General features: G+C 34.4%; 1 protein-coding gene across 4 annotated transcripts in view; it reads left to right on the forward strand.

The window, feature by feature from the left end:
• Eps8 (EGFR pathway substrate 8, signaling adaptor) overlaps positions 1-18201 on the forward strand; it is a 166818-nt gene that overhangs the window by 57081 nt on the left and 91536 nt on the right. Inside the window, exon 1 of one of the 4 annotated variants that reach the window (XM_026391943.2) lies at positions 15502-15570. The exons of 2 other annotated variants lie outside the window; for them this stretch is intronic. The gene's annotated coding sequence lies outside the window, so the exon portion shown is untranslated. Of the gene's footprint in view, positions 1-15501; positions 15575-18201 lie in introns of those variants that run through there. One more of the 4 variants, XM_026391942.2, reaches the window with a different exon arrangement.

Consider the following 18201-nt stretch of genomic DNA (forward strand, 5'->3'; position numbering starts at 1 on the left):
ATTTTGGGAAATAGTGTTAAAATATTATGAAATATATACAATTTAATTTTAGATTTACCTCCTGTCAGGAGCTGACAGTTATGTTTAAACCATTTACCTTTGGGGGAAAAAAAGAGTAATTATCAAGTTAAAAGACAAAAATCTGTTCTTTCAGTTTGTGTTTCCTCTTTGTTGGCAAGATAAAAATTTCCACCATAAAATCCGATTTTAAAAACCAGACATATTGGGCTGAGGATGTTTCATGGTGGAACATTTTTCTTAGCATGTGTGATGCCTTGAGTTCAAACTCCAGCAACTCTAAAAAGCAAAACTAAAACAAAAAATTCATACATATATAGTAATTAATTATCCACCTTCCTTTTGCTTAAAACACACACACACACACACACACACACACACACATTAATCTTCTTTCATTTCAGAGTATGAGTGTACAAGCCCTAGGGTTAGATAACAGTACACAGAATAGCTTTTGCAGCCAGTTTGAGGGATAATTGAATTTCCTAATGCTTACATGAAAATTAAAAGAAATCTTTTAATGAAAGAATACTGAAAAATATACTTTATCCATTCAGAAAATATGTTACTCTTTGAATCTTTAGTATGGAATTCATGGGAAGTGAAAAATGCCCATATCACTTAAGAACAGCATACTACAGGGACACAGCCACATCAATGTTTATAGCAGCACAATAACTAAACTGTAGAACCAACCTAGATGCCCTTCAATAGATAAAGGGATTTAAAAAAATGTGGCATATATACACAATGGAATATTACTCAGCAATAAAAGAGAATAAAATCATGGCATTTGCAGGTAAATGGATGGAGTTAGAGAAGATAATGCTAAGTGAAATTAGCCAATCCCCCCAAAAAAACAAATGCTGAATGTTTTCTTTGATATAAGGAGGCTGTTTCATAATGGGGTTGGGAGGGAGAGCATGGCAGGAATAGATGAACTCTAAATAGGGCAGAGGGGTGGGAGGGGAATGGAGTGGGTATGGGGTTAGAAATGATGGTGGAATGTGATGATCATTATTATCCAAAGTACATGTATGAAGACATGAATTGGTGTGAATATACTTTGTATACAACCAGAGATGAAAAATTGCGCTCTAGATGTGTAATAAGAATTGTAAAGCATTCCGCTGTCATATATAAATACAAATTTTAAAAAAAGAAAAGTCCCCATATTAGTGAAATGTTTTTAATGATGGAAAACTGAAAGTTTCACATCCTGAATTTAACTCTTCCAAATTCTTTGAAAAGAAAATAGTTATTTCAATTTACAAGGGTTCTGTTTTGGGGGTTTGGTTTATAAACACAGCTAAAAAATCTGTGAAATAGTTTTCTGGAACATTTTGATTATTCTAGCCAAGATAGGTTAGTTTCCATGTCACATAAGGACAAGCCTTCACGTTCCTGTAATATATTTTGTTGATTTTATTTTTTGTCTGAGATTCATTTCTGAAATGACTAAATGGAATATTTTAAGTGTCATAAGGAAGGATATTATTACTCAGTTCATTTTTTAAAGCAACATTCAATACCTAATAGATCTTTTGGTCTGTTGGAGATTTTCTTATTATATATAGATAAAGGAGGTCATGCAGTTTGTTTTAGGTATAGGGGAGGGGATAAAGCGGGGTATAAAGGATAAGGGAAACTGTATTATAGCTTGAATACATGGTTAATATGGGGAATATATTATGGAACTAACAAGAAATGAAGTATTAATGAGTAGCAGCCAGGAACCAGAGGGTGCTGATGTAAAGGTGTGTCTGATTGCCAAGTCTGTAATTCTCTTTAGTGACACAGGAAGCAAATATAGAGAAGAAGGAGTTGTAATATGCTAGAGCATAGGTAAGGTTCTTGCCTTCGAAGTGTTCATAGTTTTGTTTACAAATTAGAATAGCATTATCGAATTTAAAGCCCTTCAAATTTTAAGCTGCTCCAAGCTAAGAGTCGTCTAATTTCAGTGTAACTTGTTGAATTTTTATTTTTCAAATTGTCTTAAAGTACCTAGCATCATGCTTGTAATATATTCTGAAATACAGGTTAAATTAAACTGGTAGAATGAAATCAAGTGCCAAAAGAAAAAAAGTGTTGCTTTTATTTTCCTCATAGGGTGAAGAGCAGAAATTTTAGAGTTACCAAGATCTGAATTTGAAAGTTAAGTTAGGCGACCTCAGGCAAGTGCTCAGCTTTCTGAGCTTTTATTTCCTCAGTTTATTTATCTCATAAGGTTGTGAAATGGATAAATGACAATGTGTATGCATTATGAAAGTATTAAATGATAACTATTGTTAGTATGATTAACAATAGAAAACAACAGCCGAGATGACCAGAAAATCTTTAATTATCTCATGAATACACCACAATATTAAAGATGGGCTTTTACTTTAAAAATCTAACATATGTTAGCTTATACATTCTTTTGTATTCAGAGTAAAGCCACAAAGCATAAACACTGGATGGAATGTGTAAACAGCAAAATAAAAATAACAGTGCTGGCTGGGAAGTGTGTTCCACCATTTGCTGTTGCTTTGTGAATAACACCCTGTAAGACTCTTTTGTAGTGAGAAGCAGATTGCACTTCAATGCATCAGGACCCAGTATGGATAAAGGGCACTGCTGTAGTTTCTTTAAGCTTCCTCTCTTGAATTGTTATGAGTTTGGCACAGGACACTGTGTAAATTATACACATGCATTCCCCACCCCCCACTCACCCCCTGGTTTCAAAGTGTTATCGGTGAATTTGCCTGTATCTGTTTTGAGAGTTAATACCATGGTGATGAATAATAGTCTGCTTAGTTTAGGATTGGAGTGATTCTTCTGCCTCTAGTCACCTGTGTTTTCTTATCAGTTGACCATACTTTGGGCAACAGGGTAAATTTCCATCCCTGAAGAGCAAATAGGTAGTATACAAACCTAGGGAATTTACTAGAATTAGCTACATCAATGCTTTTAATTTGTTGATTTTTTTCCTTTCAGTGTTAACTAGCAGGAGCTTAGTCATTTCACATGGCTTTAAACCTTTCTATTGCAATCAGAGCTGGTAGGGAATTACTATCCTATGCTACAGTTATAAATTTGTCATTATTTGTTAAAGAATTATGGGGGAGGCAGAAGCAAACTGACAAAAGCATCTTTATAAAGGAAATTAGACTTATCCATTCTTTATTTTAATGAGTCAGTACTTGAAATATTTTGCTTAATTGTATTTACATAAGCTGTAAGAATGGTGAGTTTCCTTAAAGTTAAATCTGCTAATATCTACAAACATTAAAAGAAATGTTAAAGTGTTTCATTTGGGTTTAAAATTTAACACAAGAAAGAGCAAAGATGAACACAAGTAAAACTAAGAGTTTGCAGGAATAAAGTTGAGTTACTGACAGGGGTATGTAGATTCTTGTTGCCAGATGTTGAAACTGGATGTAGTGAGTGACCTACCATGTAGTCATTGCTCCTAAAGCAAATCTAACTGAGTACAATTCCTAGATCTTCGGGTTGATACAAGTCTGCTTGACAGTGAATTAGAATCCTAGGTGCCACAGGCATTGTGAGAAACTTAAATAGTAAAACTACAGTACTTTGTGTGTAACTTATATATATATTTTTTTATAAAATTAATAAGATTTCTTAGTGGAATGATGATTTAAGAGAACAAATTGTACACCCTGAAAAAAGTACTGCTGACTGAATTTCAATCATTCTTGTTTAACTGTAGAATCAAATCTTAATTAGCCACACACAACAGAATTTGGTCCGGATCTTTGAAAGTGGTTTTCCAGTTTTAGGATGAATTAAGGAGATTTCCCTGCCCCCCTCTTCTTTGCATCTTTGGTAAAACTGGAGCCATCATTTCTGCTTCTAGGATGACTGTATGATTTCAGTTATATGTAATAGTACACAGCACAGAGTGGGCTGTTATTAAATATTTCTTCATTTTTTTTCTTCAGGAGGTGAAGAAGGTGGGCCTAATAACTAATTACCAATTCATATTAAATTAAAAAAAAGATAAAAAGATCATCACTTCAAAATTTGCCTCTTCATGCTATCGTATTTTGAGGAATGCCTACTAAATTTTGCTTGTATCTCTGGGAAGAAATCATTCTGTTTGTGTGCATGTTATATTTTCATTTGGTGCTGTTACCATGTAGACTCCTCGCCCCTCCCTTTTGACCAATTTTATTAACTCAACTTTTGTCCGAGTTCTTGTACTTGAACTTTGGCACATATTTGAACTCCACTGAGTCATTGCTACCTATTCCAGGGATTTGGTTTTTAGATTTTCTTCCTTGACAACTACGGAGACTGCATTTTGTATCCACAGAGGATCCTCCGTACCCTCCCCAGATCCCATCACCTAGTCATTCTGGACAGTTGTCCCACTGGTTTATTGCTGTCTTCCTGCTTCATTCCTCAACCCACCCTTCATATGAAATAAGCTCCCAATCCTTCTTGCTTTATCAGCCTTTTAGTTTCTATTGTGAAATAATCCTCCGTTATCAGCCCTCCACAAAGCCTTTTTGACCTACTGCCACAGAAGTGACATTTTGCTTCCTGAAACTTCCTGTGTATTCAGTTTTTATGACTGGCTGCTCACTGGCCTTCATATTAACATCTTTTGATTTTTCATTTATTCTTAAATATGATTTTATTAGATTTATGCTTTGTTCACTGTTTATGATGTTCAGAATATCTGTGCTTCTTTCATGATTTTAGTATGTGCATTTCAATCTGAATTTATAATACAGATTATCCTTTTAGTGAAGATTCTATATCTGATTTGTAAAGCAATCAACCTGCTGATATGAGACAAATTTTAACAAATGATTAAGACACACATACAGCATATAGATAATAAGTACTTATTTATTGACAGAGCTTGTGAATTTGAAAAATTCCCCTTTTCCCCTTAATCATTTATTTTTCCTCATGCATCTCTCTTTTGTTTGGTGGTGAATCAGGGCTGTTGTAATAAAATCTTTACAGGTCTGACGTCCAGAGTGGTACTGTAAGTGAATGAATCACCCACTGTATGACTAAGAGTCATTGCCTGACCTTCTTTTGTAACCTTTGATAAGGTAACAAAAGTATGAGAATTAAGAATAATATAAGTCAGTATGCTATATACACTAGAAAATGTGTGCACACAGAGTTTTCCTTGATAAATGTGAGAGTGGTTTCAGATAATGCAAAGTTCATGGTTTGTGTATTTCAGTATAAAGTAATTCACTGCTAAAATTCCTGACAGTCTCCATAAGTGAGTAGAAGTTGGTTTAGATATCTGTTGACTTTTTGTAACTTATTGGCATGGATCCGTGGACTAAAGGTATCCTAATGGAATACATGATAATATTTTCTTAAAGTTAATTAAAAAAAAACAGTGTTTCTGAACAGAATACCTGGGAGTGAATGATCCTCCAAGGATGTTGAATTTTATTTCATTGTCAAATTAATCAAGATGACAGAAAGTGAACTGAAGACTCATTTTAATGCATTGTGTGCTATTTTAAACTTTTGAGGAAAAGTTTGAAGATTGATAGGTTTTTAAAAATAAAACATAGCTATACTTGCAGATATTGAGATGTCTGTAAACATACCTCTTACAAAATGGATTATTGTCAGGAGAATTTGTGGGGGAGTTATGAATATGTATGTCTTTTTAAAAGACTCATGCAAAAAAACTGCCAAAAATCCACACACAGTATCTGTTTAATAAATACTTATACTACAGCAGTCAGCAACCAAATTTTAAAATAGAAATATAACCAATTTAAATTAATTTGTATAATATTATTTAAGATACAGAAAATTTAATATCAGTTTATTCATATTCTGAAACACTTATTCTTTATGAATTGAGGGTTTTTTGTTTTTATTTTTTTATCTAAGTCTTTAAAAAATTATTTTTTAGTTGTTGATGGACCTTTATTTTATTCATTTATTTATATGCAGTGCTGAGAATCAAACCCACTGTCTCACACATGTGAGGCAAGTGTTCTGCCCCTGAGCCCCAGCCCCAGCCCCTGATCTAAGTCTAATATTTACCTAACTAAGGAGATTTTTTTTGTGGATAGAATTCAAAACATACCATTTACATAACGTATACTGTTTATCTTGGTAGTCTGAGATGAAGAGTGGATATTGACATCAAACCATGTAATTTCATAGACCTTAGGATTGACTTACTGTCTCATTAGTGATATTTTTATGTTGTCTTAAGAAGCCATAGAACTTTTTATTTAAGCCAGAAGACCAGAATACTCTAAGTTAATGAGAAATAAAGACATTAACAGGCGTCCTTATAGAAATAAAGTATTGCTTTAGTATAGGTTATTTTAAAACTTAATTCTGGGGCTGGGATTGTGGCTTAGCAGTAGAGTGCTTGCCTAGCATGTGCGAGGCACTGGGTTTGATCCTCGGCATCACATAAAAATAAATAAAAAAAAAAAGGTATTGTGTCCAACTACAACTAAAAAAATATATTAAAAAGCCCCCAAAACTTAATTCTGTATTTGCAGTAAAAATTAAGGTGTAACCTCTTTGGGATTGGAGTGATAGCATTAACTTAATGTGCAAAACTTCATTTCCTTATACATAAAATGACCTTAATTGGGAGTTGAACAAAAAGGAAATTTTGTTTTGTATTTAACATAGTTAGAATAATCTGAGGAGATATATAGAAAAGATGGACCACTTAAACTGAATTTTTTAAAAGGTAAATAGATATAGTTTTAAATTTGGGTGTCTGATCTTGTTACTGAGTTTACAGAAGGATCTATCTATGTTTTTAAAAAATGTAGATGTAGAATAAGTTTATATTATATTTTTTTAAGGTGAAACTTAACACCAAATACATAAATCCAAGCTGTGTGTTTATTTTGGTCTAGAGGGAAGAAATTTATGCCTTGGACATATATAATGAAAAGTCCATGCAGATAACTGATAGAATGTTTCCTGTAGATCCAACAGAAAAAGCAAAGGTGAAAAAAAGTTGGAAAGAAAGCATTGAAACAATTAGGGAAAATGGTTTTAAAGAGAGATTAACAAGCCAATAAACCAAGAAATGTATACTTTCCCCACCCAGATTGGAAAAATATTTCAAATATTCTTTTTAGTTGTAGATGGATGCAAAATCTTTATTTATTTATGTTTCTGTGGTGCCAAGATTCGAACCCAGTGCCCTCATACATGCAAGGTAAGTAAGTGATCTACCACTGAGCTACAATCCCAGTCCCTGGAAAAGATTTTTAAAAGAAGTGATATCTAATGTTTGGGTCAGAGCGTAAGATAACAGAAATAAATCTCATAAACTATGAGTGAAAATATGCTATGGTCTGAATATGACTACTCAAAATTTGTAAGTTGGAATCTAGTCACCAATGTGATAGTATAAAGAGGTGGGGACTTTAAGAGGGGATTAAATAGGATTTGTACTCTTAAAAAGAAGTTAAAGAGAGCTATTCATCTCTTTGGCTGTGAATGATACAGCTAGAGGACTCCATCCGTCATTGAAGCAGAGAGCCCTTATCAGGCACCAAATCTGCCAGTGCTTCCATACTGTGGGTAAAATGTTTCTGTTGCTTATAAATTGTTTTTGTTATAGCAGCCCAAATGGACTAAGACAGTGCAAGTTGGTATAACATCTTTGGAGGGCAATTTTGACTGTGTAGAAATAATTTTAGAGATGGACATATTCTTTCACATAGCATTTCCTTCTCTAGAATTCTATTCTAAGAAAACAAGCTTATGTATAAAGATTTTGGTGCAAGGATGATAGTTACAGATTTTCGTGACAAAGAAATATACACTTTTTAAAAGTAACCTTTTAAATTAATACTAAGAAGACTTTAATGAGAAATCATTCAATTCATGAATTTAAATTCATTTGAATTCATCATAGCAGTAAAAATTTGCTTTTTTAAATTTTGGGGAAAATCCTTTTATATTGATGCATATACAAATACAGCCCTCTCCCATTATTATGCATAAAAGGAAAATTCCAAAAGTGGAAAACCAGTAGGCTAGTGTTTGAAGCATCATGCCTCAGACTAGAGAGACTGTTTTGGGTTTGTAGATGAAATTTTATGTTCATTGGTTCACAGAACTGGCTGCTTCCAGGTAATTACTTTTTGTTGAGCACCGCAAACTTTGTTTTTTTCTGTTGAGTTTTATGTCGTTTTTAAAAATATTGGTTTGTTTCTATCTAGAAAAACAGTTTGGAGAAAACTGTTTTTTTGTCTGTCTAGAAAAACTACTGGAGTTAAAAATTCATTTGGTTTTGTTAGTTAAAAATAATACCTGTTTGGTTTGTGGTGGGTTTAAATTGTGAGTGTTGGGAATAACAGACTGCTGTCTGATTGCAGATATGTAGTTGGGTGAGTTTTGCAAGGGAAGAATATGAGTTCTGCTCTGGCATATGAGTAGTATCATTTTCTTGCATTCTTCTCACTCTGAGTGAATATTGGTTCCCTTTACCTGCTGGAGCCAGCCATTGTGCCCAGTGCTGGGGATATTGTGGTAAATAACAAAGGCTAGTCCTTGCCCTCAAAAAGCACATGTCCTACTGGAAAACACAGGCCAAAACCAAGTAATGTACAGAATCACCAATTGCATTAAGTAATAGGAAGAAAATGAGAGTATCTTCCTATAGAGAATAATGCAGTGGGGTGGGTTAGGTAGGGGGATGGATAAGTGTGCATCCTTCTCTGAGCAAGTGATAAGCTGAAGCTTAGAGGATGAGAAGTACTAAGAGATGGATAGATTTACTTCTAGGCAAAGAGAGCATCTTGCCCAAGGAGGCCTAGGCTGGGCAAAGTAAGTGAGGGGGCAATGGAAAGACACAAATTTGGGAAGTGTTACAGGCATCTGATTCCAATCTATCTATTTTCTTTCTTTCTTTCTTTCTCTTTCTGCATTCAGACAGGATGGAAAGGCTCTAACTAAGTAAATGATATGATCAGATTTGCTTTAAGGAGTGGCCAATTTTAGGAGCATTATGAATATGACTGTTGGTCACAATTTCCAGAATGTGACTGCCAATGTACAACTTTTACAATATGATCTGGTTATGTCATAGTATGACCAATATGCTCTCTGTCACCCTGGAGTAATGAAGCATTATAATTTATGTTACCTCATTTGAACCTACGCATCTCCTAGCAAGGAGAAAATATTTGAATTATTCAGAGGAGGAAACTCTGAGGAGTTGTTATGTTTTAAAATCTGCTGCTTGTTTTGTACAGTTACTCAGGCACGGCTGTGCCCTTTAGGTGCATTATTCCAATCAGTCTCTGTGAAAAAGACACTATTTCCATTTCACAGACCCAGAGTTAGTGAGATAATGTGGCCAAAGTCATATAGCTATAAATGACAGAGTTGGGATTTGATCTGTTTTGTGTCTGAGTCCAAGTTCTTACACCTGCTTTTTGCCTATTTTTATCATCTATTTAAAGTCATGTAACACTAAAATTGTTAGCCATGGGAAATAGTAAGGTTTAGATTTCAAATCCATGGCTTCTTTGACAATAACATGCGGCCTTTTGATATGTTTGTTTTCTGTAGCTCCATGTCAGGAATAGGAGGGAATTAGGTACTGCAGTCTGAATTAGCATTATAAATCTCAAATCTGCAAACTAAACCCAGATTGGGAATTGGGTTGGAGAATCAACATTTTATCAACTGAAGATAAACTTGAAAGTAACCTTTAGTATTTTACCCAACCAGGATAAACCTTCACTATGGTAAAAATTTTCAGCCAAAGGCAATAATTGAATTTTTCTGCCTTGGTAGACTATGGTCCAGTGATATTAACAGAAGTTAAAGCACTTTTAAAATGGTGTGTCTCCTGGCAGTTTAGTATCAGCACCTCAATGGCAATCAGCCTCAGGACGTGTTTGAAGTGATGCTGTGGTGTTTTCTTTTATGTAACTCCTGTTCTGTGTGCCACTGACAGGGCTTGTCTGATTTAAGCCCCCTCTGTTGTCCCTATTTATTGGTAGCATACAAGCTTCAGGGATCATTTGATGTGCAAATTTAATTGCAGGTTTTATTTTCAAAGGATGACATAGGCTATATCATGCTAGCAAAGATTTATACAGCTTTTTCTAAACGGCTCTTCAGAAAGCTGGCATTTCATTCTGTTTATTGTAATGCTTCCTGATTTAATTTTTCCAAGGTTGCTTGCTTGTGATACCTTACAGTGTTTTGAGATTCAGAATCAAAGTTGGGCACTTCACCTGATTTTTTGCTTAGATGATATCTTATCAGCAGGTACAGTTCTCTTTTTCTATTTGCTGGTTGGCCTCTCCCTATATTCTTCTCTCACTTCCTGTACAGTACTATAGCTCATGATTATGGATAGGAGAGGGTAAGCCTCATTATCTAGCCAATGTGATAACTTCCTGACTGTATTACAGAGTTGAGGTAAAAATACTCTAGGAAGAATTGGTACTTCTGTATGAAATGCCATTTGCTTGCCAAATGGCACTTGAGAACTCCAGTGCGCTCATGATTTTAATAAGCTGAAATAGTTCTATCATCATCATTATTATTGTTGTTCTTATTATTTGTATTTATATTTAGAGCTTAACTTTTTGTGGAAAGGACAGATTTAGAGGATGACATTAAAAGTTTCAAAATGCTACCTGTTAAGGAACATTCTGTAAGTTCTTTTGATATGCATTCTCTACCATGTGGACCAGGTGAAATGAGGAAATTTTAAGTACATTTTAATGATGGGAAATATTGGCACTACCTTCCTCTCAGAAATTCTTTGTATATATTGTGTTTCAGTACAGGCTATTTAAATGGGATTTTTAAAAAGCAGAAATGGGAGATTCTGCAAAAAAGTGTTATTTGATCATTTGTCAAGAGAATTTACAGATATCCTCATAGTATCTCATTCATCTCTAGGTTTTCTGAATATTGGGTTATTTCAGTTTTCTGAAATTTATCATTGTAGGTTGAAAAGACTAAAACTGCTACTTACTGTGTTTTAGCCAAAATCTAATTTAGCAAATATTTCTCCTTTTAAATTTGTATTAGGAAAATGTTCTAGCAAATTAGATCTGAATGAGGCCTTACAAACTGGTCTCATTTTATAGGTGAGCAAGTGAAAGGTAAGAGGTTACCTTACTTATGAATGTTACAGAGCTCCTAAGTGGCATATATGGTACATAAACCTAAACCTGTGGTTTTTCTAGTGCTGAGGGCTTTATGTTTTATACCTTGTCTTTGGTTATAGGGATGAATGGGCATGAGAAATCACTTTTCCCCCTTTGGTTTTCAGTTTTTTCCCCCCCAAAAAATTTGTTGAAATTTTTAATTGACATTGCCAAATAAGATCTTGATTTATTGGAACTGTACAGTGATTTTCAGATTAAAGATATTTAAATCCTTAATCAGATAATTTTTATATGGTGTTGCCTTTAGTTTATTTCTAAATTTAGCAAGTTTAAGGTAAAACTGTCATTTTGTTCACTTACTCTGTTACATGATTTTGTAGTTCGTCCTTTTCAAATCAGTATTTCACTAACTTAAAAAAGACTCATGCCATCTGTATACTTGAAGATTTAATCATGATTTCATTCTTCTAAATAACTGATGGGAAGAAGGAATTATATTGGTGCTGCTGTTTGTATTTAGTTACCTAACCAAGTGTTTATTTATATATACTTTTCTGTTTTCTACCTTTAATTTAGGTTTTATGACCAAACAATAACTCCAAACCCATAGTGAGCCATTTAGTCTTTTTTCCTCTCACTTACATACTATGCATGTTTGTCCTTTTTTTTTCAAAATCAGTTTTATTTGTTTATTTTTTTTATTGGTTGTTCAAAACATTACAGAGCTCATGAATGTTTGTCCTTTTACTTGTGGTATGTTAGTAGTTAGATATGATTCTCTCCAAATGTAAATTACATTTCCTATACCTTCTTCAGATATATTGTTAAAGCATTTAAATGGTCATTCTACCCATAAGCATTTAGATAGCTTGTTTATAATTAAAATTTGAGGATGTATTTTAGACTTTTACCTAGCAAAAATCTCTTTTAGATTATCTCATTATTAATACATTAGTTTCTTACTCTCTTCAAGAAAGTTAGAAGAAGTGTTGATTTTGGGAAGACAAAGCATATTGTCTTAGGAGAGGAAGGAATGAAGGACAGATGATGAGCTGGAGCTAACCTGTACAGGAACTGTACTTCCAAGATGAAAGGGGTTGTGACATTGTTGATCCATTTTGCTTGACTCTTCTAACACTGTATGTAAGTGACCTTTTATCATTTCAAGATGTGATGATCTTAGTTCACAGGTTATTGCAATTGCCTATCTTGTCTGCCTCTATGTGTGGTTACAAGGTATGGGATGTTGGACAAGGTTACCAGTAAAGAGGTATATATGCAATTTCCAGCATCCTGAAAAAGCTATGGAAAAATGCATAGTAACCAATTTTGTCATATTTCAATATATGATATTTTATCTGATCCCTTCTGGTAAACTGCCTTATGCTAAGGGAATAAGCCATTACCCAAGGATCTGCATCCTTGTTTAGGTCCATGGGTAATGGCTTATTCCCTTAGGTCATAGCATCCTAAGTGCACATATGCATGGATATAGATGATTTCATTTTTTTTTGTTTTATTCTGGACAATGATTTGTCATACACCGTCCTATATTGGATTAGCCTTTCTTAAAACTTTATTAGCACCTTTACCAATGATTCAGAAGCAAAAAGTATATCAAAATATTGTTACTTTATTAGCACTATTAACTTATTACTGGAAAACTCTTTCCGAGTGATAATGTTGTTTTTCTTGGGGAGGAGCCGGGAGGGGGGGAGGGCGGCTGGGAACTTGTGGGTTTATGAGAAATTATCTTAAGAATGACAGGGGTTAGAATTGGAACACCCTCTCAGATCTCTTTTAGATCTCAACTACAGGAATACCTTGAAATGTTAGCTTGGAATTTTATGATTGTATTGTTACTTTTGATTATATTATTAATTTTAAAGTCTCTCCTTTATGCTACATTTAATATTGATCTTCACACTGAAGAGATTGTTTGTGCTTTCTACTGTTCTCCCTATTGGTTTCAAGAAATCAGTATTCCTTTATTCTCATTCTCTTGAGTATCTGAACTCTGCCGTTTTTTCCTGATGCCGTTCTGCCCAGTTTGGGTTCCCTAGGAAGCAGACTTTGAAATGGATATTATTGATGTATCCATTGTGGATATACTAATAGTGGCAAGTGGCAAGTACACTAAAAAGTACTCTTGGCATCAATCTCTGTGGAAAGGAAGGAAAGAACTGGTATTGGGTAGAGTGATAATTTGGGCTGCTAATGCAGTCTCGAGGAAGATCTGACCCATGGGGAACTCCAAAGCTGGAATGGCTTCTCACTGTCCTCCTCAGTTGGGGAGAGGGAACCAACTCTTTATATTCTACATGCCAACCAGTCTTTGGATGTCTGAAAAACCATCCTGGGAGGAAGGTATGATGTTGGGTGAGGAGCACAAGAGCAATTGGGGAATAACCCATCAGTTCTGAAGGGACATCTGGGTGCACATTAGTTTTTACTTCACCTGGCTGCTGGAGATGATAAAGAACAGCATGGGGATGGGTCAGAAATTCCAGGAATAAGGAAATGCAGAGCAGAGTGGTCAGGAGCTTAAGAGATGGCAGAAAACGAAAGTTGGAGAGAAATTGGTCCTGCTAGACTGTTGAATATCGGTGTTGACTTTTTGAAGTAAATCTTAAACATTCTATCCACAGTTGCTGCTATTCCTTTTTCAAGTTATAAGAAATCTGGTGGAAAACCTGGGTGCTCTGTGTACAATATATTTGCATATATTTATATATATATACATATATTTGAATTGGTTTTGGTCAAACCTACCTAATCTTTTGGTTTTCTATTCTATTTTTTCTTTATTTACACTTTATTAATTTAAATATACTCTTTTTGAGTCTTCATATTGAAAACTCAAAGGAGTTCTAAATTTTCTGTTTAGTATTTATGTTAATGATCAGTGAATAATTTTCTCACATATTTTGCAATTTAATTATAAATTCACTTTTAGTGGCTATATTTTGTTTGGTTTGTTTTTTCTGTCTGCTGATGTTACCTTGTTTATGGAGTATTACTTTAAAGTGGTTTTATGTTTGCTTCTTCTAGATACTCTAGGGGTATCAGTGGCCCATGATCAAATTTCTTAGCTTGGATAGTCTCACAGAAATAAGATTCAAACTTTAAGTTCCTTTCTTCCTTCCTTCCTTCCTTCCTTCCTTCCTTCCTTCCTTCCTTCCTTCCTTCCTTCCTTCCTTCCTTCCTTCCTTCCTTCCTCTTTCCCTTCCCTTCCCTTCCCTTCCCTTCTTCCTTCCCTTTCCTTCTTCCTTTCTTCCTTCTTTTCCTTTTTTGATAGAGTCTCACTAAGTTGCTCAGGCACAACTTGAACTTGTGATCTTCCTGCCTCAGCCTCCTAAATTGTTGGGATTACAGGTTGAGGCATCATGCCTGGTAGGATTCTAAGTTTTTATTGCAATATTTTCCCTACCTTCTCCCCCATATTCTCAGAGACAAGCTCCCTTAAAATATTACTAAGGTAATGGATGAATTTCATCTGTGCCCCCACCACTTTTTTAACTGCAGTGGAAGCACTTTGAAAATGGCTCTGGTTTTATGGAAGGGCCTTCCTACAACTTTATACCTTATGTACCCAAGACTTCTTCTGTCCACATGTGGACATCAGGACTGCTATATATAACTGTGCAGATTTTATTCTGTTTTGAGGAATAGTGGAGCTGAAATCTACCACAGTTCTGCTCTCTTGAGCAAATGCTTTTCCTCTGCTCTTGTCTGCTTATGGGGACATGCTATCAATTTGAATCTAGACTGAAGCACTCAGGAGACTCCAGTGAGCATTCTTCAGGGCCTCCGCTGGCTGTATTTGTATTTGCGCTTGCCACTTTGGCCTCTGGATCTAGCTTTGGTTTGGCATCAGGGAATTTTCTTTATTGCGAGTAAAGCTATATATTTGATTTCATTCCACTCATTTTTTGTCTTTTCAAGGCATTTGTAGTGATGACTTCTCCATTAGTTCTTTGAAACATATTGCTGTGCCCACAATTCCCTGAAGTTATTTATTAACACTCTATTCCTCAGATTCTGCCTCTTCAGCATGTAAGTAATGAGTTATAGTAACTATCCTTATAGTGTTAATTTAGAGCACATAGTAAGTTCTCAATCAATGTTAGCCATTGTTTTTGACCATGTTAACCCCCCCCCCCAACTTCTTTTTTACCACCTTAGGCAAGAATTGGAAGCTCTTAATAGTAACTGTGTTTACTCACTTAACAAGAAGAGGAAGTCTTAGTTAACGCCCTAGAGAAGCCAAAGGAGAAACTTTGTTCAGTCTGGTACAATACCGAAACTTAAGCTTGAAGTTCCACCCTTTCTGTGGATGTGCCAAAGGTCACTTGGCACATAAGTGAGCTGAGAGGAATGCCCTCTCAGTATTACCTTGAGGATTGCTTGGAGGAGTTTTGCCTGAATTGTGTGGGTAGGTAAGTTTGAGCTTGTGAATATTTTCTTTGCTAAGGAGGGCTCTCAAAGGCGTAATTATTAGAGAAGGTGTTTGAGGACCTTGAAACTTGCAGTAATATTTTTAGTCCAAGTAAGCCCTTTGACAATTTTTTAAATTCCCTTTTGATATTCTAAGTGGATTTTGAACTTGGTGAAATTGGTGTTACCCCAGGCTTTACAGAATCCTGCCTCCTGTCTTCTTGCTTACAGTGATGGGGATTTAAAGGACTTTCTTCCTTTGGGTCATGGTGGTTAAGAGAATAATTTCCCCCTCATTTTAGAGCTAAAAGAGATCTGTTGACAGTTAACAGTTGGGAAATACACAGAGAACAAGACATCAATTTTTCTTAAAATTACTTTGAACTTATATACAAAACACTGTGATTATCCTATAAATATTAACTGCTTTGAATTGTTTATACAATGTTAGTTGTATTATGAGAATTTGCTTATTAACCAGGTTTAGCCTTCTTAGGTTGTTATTGGCTTTGAGTCCCACAGACTTGACCTTGCCAGATTTCTGGGTAAACATTTTCACTTGGGACCTAAAATGTAGTTGAATATGTGTATTTAAAGTTTTCTTTTTTAAAAATCTATGTGTATTAATGGAACTTGTAAATGTTTAATTAATGGAATCTTTTAAAGAACATCTGTTTCAAAATCCAAGTTTATAATTATGTGTTTTAAACATCAAATTTGAGTTTAGTTAACAAACATGATTCTTAATATATAGAGGTCTCTAGATGTCTTATTTTCCAGGTTCTTATTGGTTTCTTACATTTAATCATATTCAGAAGCAACCTTTTTGTTATTGTTCTGTTACTAGTAACTACATTCAAGGCTAAGATTGATACTATTTAAAACCAACCAGGAACTGATAACATTGTGTCTGAACATACTAGATAACAAAAGTAAATAACTGGTTAAGTCACTGTTTTGATGCTGGGAGATGTGTATTTTTCAGTTCGAGTGCCATGATTTATGGTTTATTGAACCTTTTTGAAATATATTCTCATATATGTTGATTTTCCTGTAATGTGTCTGTTATTTTTAAAGATTTTTCTATACCATAAGGGACATTATCAATGCACACAAAATTTACCCATATGAGTTATGCAGCTTTTAGTAGAATAGATAGTTGAGCATCCTTAAGATGTTTATAGTTCAATTTATCCTTACCTTGCCAATAAAGTTTCAGTGAGCTTTACTGGTCAAATTCCAAGGCAACTGTCAGTATCATGTGGAATATAAACTTCATGTATTCTCTGGGAATTGTATGTAAAATAGTTTGTTCTTTGACCCAGCTGTCCCCGCTTTAAGGGTGCCTTTGTATATACTGTACCTGGAATGGTTTAAAAGAGGTTTTGGCTTCTCAACAGCTAGACTTGAAAACTTTTTTCAATTTAACTTAAGTAAATTGTATATAAGAAGAGACGACTAGAGAGAGGATCCGTGTTTAGTCTTCTTTCTATATAAATAATTCTGAAATAAATTGTATAGAGAAGTCTGCTTTTTAGTTTGTTTTTCAGGGACATCATTTGCCATTAATTCACAAAAGTAGGTATGAAGTTTAATGGAGGGAACTGTCTGGAGTTTTAAGGTACATAGTCAGCTCATTGAATTTTGGGTTTAAATAATTGTTAGTTGAAATCATAAAATTTTTGTGCAGAGGGGCTGGGGATGTGGCTCAAGCGGCAGCTCGCTCAGCTGGCATGCGTGCAGCCCGGGTTCGATCCTCAGCACTACATACAAAGATGTTGTGTCCACCAAAAACTAAAAAAATTCTCTCTCTCTCTAAAAAAAAAAAAAAAAAAAGATTTTGTGCAGAGGATGTAATGAAGTAAATTATCATATACTCTTTTGATTATTTACCCTATAGGATTTTCAAATTTAATTAAACGAGTATTTTAAAATTCCTTTAGAGTTTAGTTCATGTATAGGTTTTCAGTTATTTAATTTGACACATAAATACTTAAAAATTGACTTGTCAGTTATTTGAAGAAATTATAATTCTTATTTTGGCTAAAATTCGTAGCATTTGCATATAGAAACTTGTGTACAGAATTGTATTAACTAGATTTAAGAATTTTATTAGAAGAAACTTTTATTCTTAATTATTAAATTATTTTCTCAAATGTTAAAACAATTTGTGAAGTAGTGTACTTGGTAATGTAAGATCCCAGCAAAGTGGTATGTGTTTCTTAAGCTTGCCTTGGATCACATATCGCCCTTCTGCAGGAAGGCTTTGGTTTTAAGAAGGTTGTTCTTTTCTTAATTAAAAATACATTGTGTCAGATATTTAGATATAATTCAGAATAGTACTGTTTAACTTTGTTAAGTACATAATCCAAACCACCAGATTTAAAGCTCTGGTAACAATTTCCTACTCTTTTCTTCAATTTTTCTTTAAAAAAAAAAAAAAAAAAGCTTTTCCTCATCATGCAGGTAACTTTTCTTTAGTTTACCATTTCATACAATTTGCCAGACCAAATGACACAGTTAGTATCCATTAAATAGAGCCATGAATATCAATCTTGGACACAAAGCCCGGAATTGTGGTAGGGGAAAGCTGTCCTGCTGCTCTGGGCTGGCATTCCAAAGACTGTGA

This window comes from Urocitellus parryii, chromosome 5 (genome assembly GCF_045843805.1).
Source record: "Urocitellus parryii isolate mUroPar1 chromosome 5, mUroPar1.hap1, whole genome shotgun sequence".
NCBI classification, from domain to species: domain Eukaryota; kingdom Metazoa; phylum Chordata; class Mammalia; order Rodentia; family Sciuridae; genus Urocitellus; species Urocitellus parryii.